Consider the following 13,317-nt stretch of genomic DNA (forward strand, 5'->3'; position numbering starts at 1 on the left):
CAATTGCACTCCTGGGTATTTACCCCAGAGATACAGATGTAGTGAAAGGAAGGGCCATCTATACCCCAATGTTTATAGCAGCAATGGCCACGGTCGCCAAACTGTGGAAAGAACCAAGATGCCCTTAAATGGACGAATGGATAAGGAAGATGTGGTCCATATACACTATGGAGTATTATGCCTCCATCAGAAAGGATGAATACCCAACTTTTGTAGCAACATGGATGGGACTGGAAGAGATTATGCTGAGTGAAATCAGTTAAGCAGAGAGAGTCAATTATCATATGGTTTCACTTATTTGTGGAGTATAACAAATGGCATGGAGGACATGGGGAGTTAGAGAAGGGAGTTGGGGGAAGTTGGAGGGGGAGTTGGGGAGTTGGGGGAAGGGAGTTGGGGGAAGATGGAGGGGGAGGTGAACCATGAGAGACTATGGACTCTGAAAAACAATCTGAGGGGTTTGAATTGATGGGTGGGTGGGAGGTTGGGGTACCAGGTGGTGGGTATTATATAGGGCACGGATTGCATGGAGCACTGGGTGTGGTGAAAAAAATAATGAATACTGTTATGCCGAAAATAAGCCTGGGTGGCTCAGTTTAAGCCTTTACTTTCGGCTCAGGTCATGATCTCAGTGTCCTGGGGATGGAGCCTTGCATTGGGCTCTCTGCTCAGCAGGGAGCTTTCTTGCCCCACCTCCTCTGTCTGCCTCTCTGCCTGCTTGTGATCTCTGTCTGTCAAATAAGTAATTAAATAAAATCTTAAAAAAAATAAAATAAAAAAGAAAAAGAAAAAGAAAAGAAAAGCCACCAAGTGTTTCCTAGAATAACTAGAATCCAGGTTTTCCAAATTGGAATGCTTGCACACTGTTAACGGGGATGCAAAATGGTGTGGCTTCTATAGACAACAGCATACAGATTCTTCACAAAATTAAAAATAGAACAAGCATATAATCCAACAATCTTTCTTCTATTTATCCAACAGAACTGAAGTCAGGATCTCAGATATTTTTGCACCCCATATTCATTGCAGCATTATTCATAATAACCAAGATTTCTAATGTCTAATGACAAATGAAAAACTGAAAGCAATTGTCTGTGTCAAAACCAGCTAACAAACATTACTCCCCAGATGTAACAGAAGAATATTGTATATAAATTGGTTTAAAACTATGGATTTTTGGAGATGACTTATTTCATGTGAAAAACAAGGAAATTGTTGAGTTGCTGGTGATAAGATACAAATAAAAATAAGATAAGATATAAATAAAAGCTATTTTTGGAACAGAAGCATCAGGCCTGGAGATTTATTGTATTTATTAAGTTCAAACATCTTGAAATACATAATTAAGAAGTATTTAACAAAATCCAGAAAAATAAGAAGAAAAAAATGACACTCGAGATAGGAAGCCATCATGAAAATTTCTTTCCAAGAATTGTTAAAAACAACAAACAGCAAGTTACTGAAAAGAACCAGGTATCATGGATTGAGTTTTGGTTTAATGTCTATGCTTTGTTTGTTTTAAGAGAAAACAAAAAAATACTAAGGTTTGGGTTCACTAGCTGATTTTATGAGCTGGAGCCTGTGATATTTCAAGTATCTGTACCTAATGTCATTTTATTGTTCTTTCTAGCTGATACATTATTATCTACAGCATTTCTCAGATTCATAATATGTGCTGGGCTGGTTTTTAACTGCTTCCAGTCCATTTAATGTTAAAATGTCATACACATGGCAACAATCACAAATAAATAAGCAAAAAGCTATCACACAGTATTTTACATATTAATTTATATACCAAATTGCTTATTAGCTTGATTGATTCATTCATTTATTCTATAAATATTCATTGAGTTCATAGTGTTCCTGTACTATTCTAGGTGTCAGCAATACTGTTCTGAGCAAAAATCTTAAAACTTTATTCTCTTACTTTTATATTCTAGAGAAGAAATAGATGGATAAAGATAAAATAGAGAAGTAATTACAGGGGACATGAAGAAAACTTAAGAAGGTGAAAGGATACAGAGTGATGGGATACTTTACTTGAGAGTTTAAGAGCAGGTGACCAAAGGCATGGGTGCTGACTATTATACGAAGGTCACCAAGAGTAAGAATCAGAGGGGCTCAGAACGAAGGCCAGGATGAGTGTAAAGTGAATGTGTAAGAGCAGTGAGGACTTAGTAGCATAGGGACTGAAGGGTGAGACAGGGACCACTCACTCCATGCAGAACCTTGCAGCAATTTTAGGGAATTTGTCTTTTATTCAGCTGTGATGGAACGAATACAAAAATAGTGTAAAGAGGAAAGACTTTATAATTACCTATCTTCTTGGATTCCATGGATTCCATAGGTGTCGATTAGATGTCTGAATATTAATACGTATAGTCTCATGTTCTTGTAAATGAGAATGTTGAAGTATTATCTGCACAAATAATAATTTAAAACCTGATTTTTTTGGTGAACTTATGGAAATTGAAATAGAGTTGTATTAATTTGGGTTGAATTACAGAGCTTCCCTACTTCGTCTATTTACCACTTTGCTGCCACATCTCCCATTTGAATTATCTAAGTAAGAGACTGGCATCAACTCCTAACAAAATTAGCATATCGTCCATGGCACTTCTAGAGCTCAGTTTTTTGAATACTGTCACTGGGAGTGGTTTAAGAAGTGTATTCAAAGAAGAAAACTTATTTTGCTTTCTCTCCTTTAATCTTCATAAGATTCTGTAATAACTAAAGAATAACATGAAACTGAAAAGAAATTGAAAAGAATATTGGATTTAGCAAGCTGAAAGTCTCCCCTGGACTCCAAAAGCTTGAAAAGTTTTCCTTAGTTTTTACTTTTATTGTGACTATATGAGGGCAAAGAATCACCAAGTACTGCTTTTTTATCCCTCTTTTTTTTTTTTCTTTGACTAACACTCTTTATAAAGCATTTTGTGATATATAGTATGTGTGTTCCTATATAAAAATAAATGGTATTGCAGCTGGGATGCTTTTTTTCTTTTGATGTATTTTATGGAATTTCTAAAAAGGTTCCAATGAATAGCAGATGAGTTATATCTCATAACAGATAGGTGAGGGTATATTCTCTCCTTGAACTAAAGGCATAACTTCTCTTAATCTTACTATGAGTTATATTTACAATATATACTTAAAAATGTGTCAGTCAGTGTGCAATAATATGGAACAAAATTCACAGTTGATGAAGAAGGTAAGTATCGTACTACAAGAGATAAGCAATAAGGACAGACTCTTGTAGTTGTTTTATACCAGAATATGCATTTGTGTGTGTGGCTGTTCTAAAGAGCTGACATTAGAACTGAATTATTTTCTTTAAAGAACAGCAGAAACCACAATATTAATTTATCCTTCTTTGGAATACATCTCAAATATACCACTACATGAATAACTTAGAACAGATTTGAAATTTTGCAGATATGATAGTCCACTTTAACTTCTTAAAAAGATGTAAGTGAATTTTTTTCCTGCTAAAATCATCTGATTCCTTTTCATTCCATAGACAAATTTTTACTGATGGGATATAGAAGTGCCTGCTTACACTAATTTATTTTCTTTACTGTATTAACATATCACCCGAAATTCCCTTTCTCAAGTTTTTCTTTCAACAAAATATTGTGCCTCTAGAAGTCTCCTTTAATGTAAGATTAATGTAAAATCATAAATCATTACTTAATCTGTTAAATGATATTGCATATGAAAATGAAAAGTGGAATTTAAGAATCAACCTTGAATATAGACAGTGGAACTCATAAAAACTGCATTGTCATAGGAGGAGAAGAGAGGTTGGATCATAAAATAAAAGCAAGGGAAGGAAAGAAGTAAGGTGGGAAGGAGTGGCTCCAAGTGAGACATTGCTGGTACATTTTTAGTCAATGAAGGACTAACATTATGCTTTTATATTTTCTATTCACTCAAGCATTATTACACTAAGTATAACATTTGGTATATTTGCAGGTATACATGTGGGTATGTTGATGCTGGAACTTGATTGTCCCATACTCTCTTTTTCTATCTAAAGGAATGTTTACTATGCAATTAGTTTCCTTCACTCCCAGATATTAATCAATGAACTGATAAGAATGAACTGGTAGAGTGGGCCAAGCTAAGTCTTCAAAATGAGATCTATGGACCCCTGAGTATATATGAAAACTTAACAAAGGGCTTTTTGATCTCAGCCCTATAGAAAAATTTTTTTGTTGCATTATTCTTTGTTGGAAGGTGCTGTCTTGTACATGGGATATTTAATAACAGCCTGATCTCCATCCACTAGACTCCACCCCAAGCTGAGATGCACAGAATGTGTCCTGGGATGGAGATATTTTCTCCCATGTAGAACCACTGTTTTAGGAAAGCCAACTTCTCGGTTCTCCACTTCCCCATGAACTTTTTCCTGTAACAGATATTGCCAGAAACTTGGTGTGTTAACAAAGCATCCTTTAACAAGGCAACACAAACTCCCAGTTGAGCTTCATGATTCAAACATATTTCTGAAAATTCTAAAGCTTGATGTTAAATGTTGTGTATTTTGACCTGTGTGAAGACATTCTAAATTAAAAGATAAATGACAGAAATAATGACAGGTTTTATTTAACAGAGTCACTTTTTTTCATTTGGCTTCACTAAGGGAAAAAAGAAAAAAAAAAGAGGAAGAAAGGGAAATAAAACATTGCTCCTCTGAGATCAAAGCAGAAAAACTGATATTAAATATACAAAGGTGATGGTGGCATGTTGTTTCATCAAGAAGATAAATATTAAAAGAAGCAAGACATAATCTAATCATTTTTAAAAATTATATTGTAGAAATTATTATTTTAAGAAGACTTATTTATTTGTTAGAGAGAGAGAAAGAGGGCAGGGGGAGAAGCAGAGGAAGAAGGAAAGAAAGAATCTCTAACGCACTTCTCATTGAGAGGGAAGCCTGACACGGGGCTCGATACCACCACCCTGAGAATATGGCCTGAGTTGAAATCAAGAGTCAGATGCTTAACCAACTGAGTCACCCAGGTGCCCCAAAGTGATTTCTTTAAAAAATATTACAGTGAAGCATCATTTGTCCAAAATTATTTTAGGGATATCTTGAAGCAAATTTTAACTATGATTTGAATTATGCCTACCAATAATCCTAGCTATTTTGAATATGAAACATACACACAAGACATTGACATGCAAGCTGCTGAGTTATACCAAGAAACTAGTAATAGGTTCAAAGTGAGAATTACCATTCTTGTGTCCCACAGAATACTATTTTCTGCTGATTAAATAGAAAAGTTTATAATAATTAAATGTAGCATTTTTTAAAATTAATTTATTTATTTTCGGCATAACAGTATTCATTATTTTTTCACCACACCCAGTGCTCCATGCAATCCGTGCCCTATATAATACCCACCACCTGGTACCCCAACCTCCCACCCCCCTGCCACTTCAAACCCCTCAGATTGTTTTTCAGAGTCCATAGTCTCTCATGATTCACCTCCCCTTCCAATTTACCCCAATTCCCTTCTCCTCTCTAACTCCCCATGTCCTCCGTGTTATTTGTTATACTCCACAAATAAGTGAAACCATATGATAATTGACTCTCTCTGCTTAACTGATTTCACTCAGCATAATCTCTTCCAGTCCCATCCATGTTGCTACAAAAGTTGGGTATTCATCCTTTCTGATGGAGGCATAATACTCCATAGTGTATATGGACCACATCTTCCTTATCCATTCGTCCATTTAAGGGCATCATGGTTCTTTCCACAGTTTGGCGACCATGGCCATTGCTGCTATAAACATTGGGGTATAGATGGCCCTTCTTTTCACTACATCTGTATCTCTGGGGTAAATACCCAGGAGTGCAATTGCAGGGTCATAGGGGAGTTCTATTTTTAATTTCTTGAGGAATCTCCACACTGTTCTCCAAAGAGGCTTCATTTTTAAAGAGGACTATGAGTCCTAAAAAAATTAGAGTTTATTATGAATCATAATTTGTATTATCATTTGTAATTAAAAAATAAGGAAGAATCATGTGCATGCATGTATATGTGTATTATAATTTTAAAATCTCAAAAATAGCTTTGTTATGATAAACTTCCAGTAAATCATGCACTTTTCTTTCTCAACTAAAATGATTACCCTTTTGAAATCAGGCTTTGAGAATTATATTTCTCTTTATTCTGTCATGAGAAAGATTTCTCCTTTTTTGGAAAAGAAAATAATATACTATAATTCCTGGAAGGAAATTGTATTTGGTAAAACTTGACTATTAATCATAATTTGAGGATTTTCTAGCAGCAGGAGCTGAATAATTCTGACTGCTAGTCCACTGTTAAAGGAAAACAGACATTCTGGAATAATGAGCCTATGTGAAATTCTGATGTTGGTGATACAGTATTAGCATCAACATTTTCCTCTGTGACACAAAGCATTGATCCTTTTGGGGCCTGCTAATTGCCCAGCTGGAACTTTTGGTTCCTGCATAACTGAATTTAATGATAAATCAGACTTGTATTTGCTTTCGAGGGACTTTCAGTCTGGTTAGTAAATCACAAAGGTCAACACCAGATCTTGGTTAAGGATTGTAAGACTTATGACAACATAGTTTAGAAAAAAAAAAATCACAGAATAAAGAAATTACTTTTAGTTTACAGGAAAGAAAAGAATTACACAGAAAGGAAGACGCAGTGTGGAGTTTGCTGAATTTGAACTGGATTGAATGGTGAAGAGGTAGTTCATAATGAAAGACAGAAAAAGAATAAGTTCCACACCAAGCAATAGCATGAACAAATAAATGATAAGGAGAAATCACCATCACATACATCAAAGAGGAAATAGGTCAGGAGAAAAATTTTATTAAAATATATATTGAGGAGCACCTGGGTGGCTCAGTGAGTTAAAGTCTCTGCCTTCAGCTTGGGCTGTGTTCCTAGGGTCCTGGGATCCAGCCCCACATCGGGCTCTCTGCTCGGCAGGGAGACTGCTTCCTCCTCTCTCTCTGCCTGCCTCTCTGCCTACTTGTGATCTCTGTCTGTTAAATAAATAAATAAAATCTTTTAAAAAATAAAAAAATATATATATTAAAATAATAATACTATAGGGACATTGTGAGTTGGTGAAATAAATAGTATTTTCTATTTAAGAACAACTTATCTTTATCTTATGTTTTGCATTCATTAAAAAGTCATGTGTTTTTTATTAATAATTTTTGAGTTGGGCCATATGAGAAAGACTTATGAGACATCAGATTTAATTTGCATATGAATAAACAGAAGCATTCACATGTCATATATAATTTCATACACTAACGAATAAAGCAACATATCATTAGTACCTCACCTTGTCTCCTATCCTCCAATACCCATTCCTCACTTGTTAAAAAACAATGTGATAACTTTTTATTCTTTAAAGAATCAATAGGGATTGAGATTATTATGTTTTCTAAAATTAATTTTTAAAAGAGTATGGTGCATTTGTCTTAAGGATATCTTTCTTATTTTGAGATAACATTATATAAAAAATCCTAGACAATTATTCAGTCTTTTACTTGCTACTTTAGCATGTAGTTGCCTGCTACAGTATTTCATAAAGAAAACATTTTAAAACATTCTTTATAAACAGGGTATTTCTGTATGAATTTGTCAGCTCAGGATGGGGTATTTTTTTAATCCCAGTTCATTGTTGAAAAGACACTTATTCTTATAATGTATTTCATAATAGTAGATAGGACATCTCTTTTGTCTTGGGTATGTAAGTAGTGAGCTCTCTCCTTCCTAATAGATCATTGTAGGGCCTATATAACAGTCCTGAGAGAAGACAAAAACGTGTGAGAGATCTGACATTAATAAGAACTCTGAGAAACAATCTCCCCCCCTTGGTGATATTCCCCTTATTAATTTGAGAGATTTTTCAGATTAACAGTTAAAAAAAACACAAAAATAATTGTTTTTATGACTTGAGTGTGTCCATTGAAATGAGATAAGCTCTTTATTATTATGCATATGTGTGTAATATCATAGATCTATGTTTCCACACTGTAAATGAGATTTGGATCTAAAAAAATCAAAGAGGGAATAATAAGCCTAAGATTAATGTATTAAAATATAATAAAATGAATCTTCTCACATTTTGTATATGCACAGAATATTTTGAATACTTAAAGTTTAAGTATATTAAGCTAACCAGAACAGGTTTCCATATCAGTTTATATTTTTTAATATTGATGTTGAATTTAGCAGAGAAATAAACTGTATTACTGACATATTATTATTTGTCCCACATAAAAGAGATGGGTAGAAAGACAAATACCATATGATCTCCCTCATATGTGGAATTTAAGAAAAACAAAACAAAACAAAACAGATGAACTGATAGGAAGGGGGGAAAGAAAAAAAAAAGAGAGGGGGAAAGAAGCCATAAGAGACTTTTTTTTTTTTAATTTTATTTATCAGAGAGAGAGAGAGAGAGAGAGAGAGCAAGCACAGGCAGACAGAATGGCAGGCAGAGGCAGAGGGAGAAGCAGGCTCCCTGCGGAGCAAGGAGCCCGATGTGGGACTCGATCCCAAGACGCTGGGATCATGACCTGAGCTGAAGGCAGCTGCTTAACCAACTGAGCCACCCAGGCGTCCCAGCCATAAGAGACTCTTGAAGATAGAGAACAAACTGAGAGTTGATGGAGTAATGTGACTGGGGGATGGGTAGATGAGTAATGGGTATTAAGGAGGGCACTTGATGTATTCAGTCCTGCATGTTGTACATAAGTGATGAATCACTGAATTCTACTCCAGAAACCAATATGGCACTGTATGTTGACTAAAATTTGAATTAAAAAAAAGCAAGAAAAAAAGAGATCGGTAATTATATGGCCATATATGTTTAAGATCTTTATGATCCCCATTACATGACATTGTTATATGGTAAATGGCATATATCTATGTTCTTTTTTATTTTCTTGTTCAAGATTTCAAATATAAATATATAGCTCCAAATGTACAGATTAATTTTTGTGTATCTAGACTCTGGGAGGACATAAATCATGGCTTTTGCCTTCATATTAAGAATCTTATCAGAATGTTTGTGATATAGCAAGTATTAAATAAGAGCTGTTCTGGAAATTTATTTCAGAAAATAGACTGAAGAACAAAATGCAGTATTAGAACATAATGTCATATATTTCTTTTTTAAAATCACGTATTTCTAAATGCACAATTTAACAAGGTAGATATGTTCATGTCTAAATTGAATGTATTTAAAAGTAGGTCTTGGGGCGCCTGGGTGGCTCAGTGGGTGAAAGCCTCTGCCTTTGGCTCAGGTCATGATCCCGGGGTCCTGGGATCGAGCCCCGCATCGGACTCTCTGCTCAGCAGGGAGCCTGCTTCCTCCTCTCTCGGCCTGCCTTTCTGCCTACTTGTGATCTCTGTCTGTCGGATAAATAAATAAAATCTTTAAAAAAAAATAGGTCTTGAAATTATTACAAGAAGAAAAAGATAAATCAATAGATAAAATGGGTAATGACAAACTGTTTTAATAATTGGTAGATCAACCAGATTTTTGAAACAAATATGAAAATAGATGTTTTCGAATACATAGTTTCCATATCAGATCTAAGTATCAATTATGGACCTCAGTATCCAATAATTAGAAAACATAAGTGTTTTAAATTTCAGAACACATATGTTCTATAAAATACTAGACTCCAATGAAGTTTAAAAATATCAAGAATTTAAATCAAATGCTTCAATCTTAAAGTGATTAAATTCAAAGGCATTCATAATAAATTTATCCAAAAATTAGTGGTGGAAATCTCTGGAGACATAATGGAAATAAACATACTAGAAATAAAGGTGAAAAATCTTAAGTTGAAAGTTGATAGTGTGCTAAAAAGGAAATGAGAAAAAAACTTGGCTCTAGAAATGTTAGGATGATATTTTAAAATGTACAAGAAAAGAGTAAAGCAATTTTAAAATAATATTTCAAGAGACACATAATATTATTTACAAAGGAACAAGGGTCAGATCTATATCATATTTCTTTTTAAGATTTATTTATTTATTAGAGAGAGAGTGAGTGAGTGCAAGCAGGGTGGCAGGGCAGAGGGAAAAGGAGAAGATCTCAAGCAGATTTTTCCTTGAGCTTGGAGCCCAAGGTGGGGCTCAATCCCTGAACCCTGAGATCATGACCTGAGCTGAAATCAAGAGCTGGATGCTTAGCCAACTGAGCCACCCAGGTGCCCCAGCATCAGATTTTTAAAAACCATACAACTGACTATAAGAAGAGAATGGAATAATATTTTTTTCAAATATTAGAGAAATAGTACATAGAATTTAGCATTTTTATCTAATTATATAAGCAAATCTAATAATGTTTAAAAATACAAAATACTATGCTCTTATCAATCTTACCCTATATATACAAAGGAGATATCATACTTAAAAATCTATACATAGATAAAAGATACACATGATACATTTTACAACAAATCCATCATAAAAACAGTCAGGATATCAGAAACAGGAGGGAACTTATTTACACAATAAATATTATTTTTTAAAAATCAACAAATATGGGGCACCTGGGTGGCTCAGTGGGTTAAGCCTCTTCCTTCAGCTCAGGTAATGATCTCAAGGTCCTGGGATCAAGTTCTGTATCAGGATCTCTGCTCAGCAGGGAGCCTGCTTCTTCCTCTCTCTCTCTCTCTGCCTGCTTCTCTGCCTACTTGTGATCTCTGCCTCTGTCAAAGAAATAAATAAAATATTTTTTAAAAATCAAAAAACATTATTCTAAATGGGTCAATGTAAAGCATCTCCAATTTGAAATCAAGAATAATAGAAAGAAGCACATTTTCATAATTTAAATAAACTCTTTGGTGGCCCTAGCACACATCATAATATGCCAAAAAGGAATAAGATACATGACGATGGAAAGAAAAGAGTAAACTGACACTGTTTGTATTATATATGATGATATATTTAGGAAAAAAAAAGTAGATGCATTGTTATACAAAATTGTAGAGTATATCCAGATAGCACATAATAATATAAAAAATTCAAATGAATTTCTTTTATATGAACAACAAACAACGAAAATAATTTGTTATTATTTAATGTAATATCACAGAATGTCAAATAACTAAGAATAAGTCAAACAAAATGTGTGCTGGATTTTACTAAAAATTCAATAAAAGTTTATTAAAATATCTTCTACCTATACTAAAGGAGAACCTGTTTTCAGTATAAAGTAGTACGTCATCATGAGAATGTCAACTCTTCTGAAATAAAGTTATTAATTACATAGAAAATGAAAGACTTGCCAATTTGTTTTATACAACCAGTATTTCCCTGGTGCCACAATCTGACAAAGATATTGAAAATATTATAAAGTAATATTTTTCATAGATATAGACATCATGGATTTTATTCAGTAATAGATCTCAAAAATTCAAAGCTGACATATCATTTAAAACCAGTTAAATTAATTAACTATATTAACATAATAAAGGAATAAATCATGCAAACAACTCAAATTAATGATCATCCACTTGTGATAAAACTTCTAAGCTAAGTACAAGTATATATTGATTCTTTCTCAGTCTAATAAAGATCATCTCTGATGAATCTTACAAATAACATTATATCTAATTATAAAAGACTGAATTCTTTCTCAACAGAAAAATGCAGATACCACCTTTCAAAACTTCTTTTCAGCTTTGTACTGGATGTCCTATCTAGTGCAAGAAAGCAAGAAAAAAAAAAAAGATAGAAAGATTGGAAATAAGTCAAATTGCCAAAATTCTTAGACTAGATTTTTTTTAATGTTGAAAAACCCTATGGAATCTAACAAAACAAGCCCAAATTCTACTAGTTCTGAGGAACAAATATAGTAAGTTCCCAGGACATGGGGTCTATATAAAAAATTGATAGTATCTCCAAAAACTGGCTATAAAAACTAGGAAATGAAATTAAATGTTCATTTTCAATAGTGCCAACAAACCTGAATGACTTGGGAAAAATTTAAGAGTGAAAGACATCTATTCTGCAAACTTCAGAACAATTTCTGAGACTAAAATAAAGAAATGCAAATAAGTGAAGAAATACGGTCACCTAGAGAAACTAGAACACTCAATGTTGTTAAAATAAGAGCTCTCTCAGGGCACCTGGGTGGCTCAGTGGGTTAAAGCCTCTGCCTTCAGCGTGGGTCATGATCCCAGAGTCCTAGAATCGAGCCCCACATTGGTCTCTCTGCTCTACAGGCGGCCTGCTTCCTCCTCTCTCTCTCTGCCTACCTCTCAGCCTACTTGTGATCTCTGTCAAATAAATAAATAAAATCTTTTAAAAAAATGAGAGCTCTCTCAAATGGGTCTATGCAGTCACCAAAATCTAAATCAAAATCTCATCAGACTTCAACATCCACAAATCAATCAATGTGATACAACACATCAATAAAAGAAAGAACAAGAACCATATGATACTCTCAATAGATGCTGAAAAAGCATTTGACAAAGTACAGCATCCCTTCCTGATCAAAACTCTTCAAAGTGTAGGGATAGAGGGCACATACCTCAATATTATCAAAGCCATCTATGAAAAACCCACTGCAAATATCATTCTCAATGGAGAAAAACTGAAAGGTAGAACTTACTAGAAGTTCTAGCCTCAGCAATCAGACAACAAAAGGAAATTAAAGGCATCCAAATCAGCAAAGAAGTCAAACTATCACTCTTCACAGATGATATGATACTATATGTGAAAAACCCAAAAGACTCCACTCCAAAACTGCTAGAACTTGTACAGGAATTCAGTAAAGTGTCAGGATATAAAATCAATGCACAGAAATCAGTTGCATTTCTCTACACCAAGAGCAAGACAGAAGAAAGAGAAATTAAGGAGTCAATCCCATTTACAATTGTACCCAAAACCATAAGATACCTAGGAATAAACCTAACCAAAGAGGCTAAGAATCTATACTCAGAAAACTATAAAGTACTCATGAAAGAAATTGAGAAAGACACAAAGAAATGGAAAAATGTTCCATGCTCCTGGATTGGAAGAATAAATATTGTGAAAATGTCTATGCTACCTAAAGCAATCTACACATTTAATGCAATTCCTATCAAAGTACCACCCATCTTTTTCAAAGAAATGGAACAAATAATTCTAAAATTTATATGGAACCAGAAAAGACCTCGAATAGCCAAAGGGATATTGAAAAAGAAAGCCAAAGTTGGTGGCATCACAATTCCGGACTTCAAGCTCTATTACAAAGCTGTCATCATCAAGACAGCATGGTACTGGAACAAAAACAGACACATAGATCAAT

At 34.0% G+C, this 13,317-nt stretch overlaps 1 long non-coding RNA gene across 1 annotated transcript in view; it reads right to left on the reverse strand.

Moving 5' to 3' along the window:
* Window positions 1-10,504: 10,504 nt before the first annotated feature.
* Window positions 10,505-13,317, reverse strand: part of LOC132015336 (uncharacterized) — a 123,224-nt gene continuing 120,411 nt past the window's right edge. Inside the window, exon 4 of the long non-coding RNA XR_009403627.1 lies at window positions 10,505-10,732. This is a non-coding gene — a long non-coding RNA (uncharacterized LOC132015336). The remainder of the gene's footprint in view (window positions 10,733-13,317) is intronic.

The sequence above is a fragment of the Mustela nigripes genome, chromosome 1 (assembly GCF_022355385.1).
Source record: "Mustela nigripes isolate SB6536 chromosome 1, MUSNIG.SB6536, whole genome shotgun sequence".
NCBI classification, from domain to species: Eukaryota; Metazoa; Chordata; class Mammalia; order Carnivora; family Mustelidae; genus Mustela; species Mustela nigripes.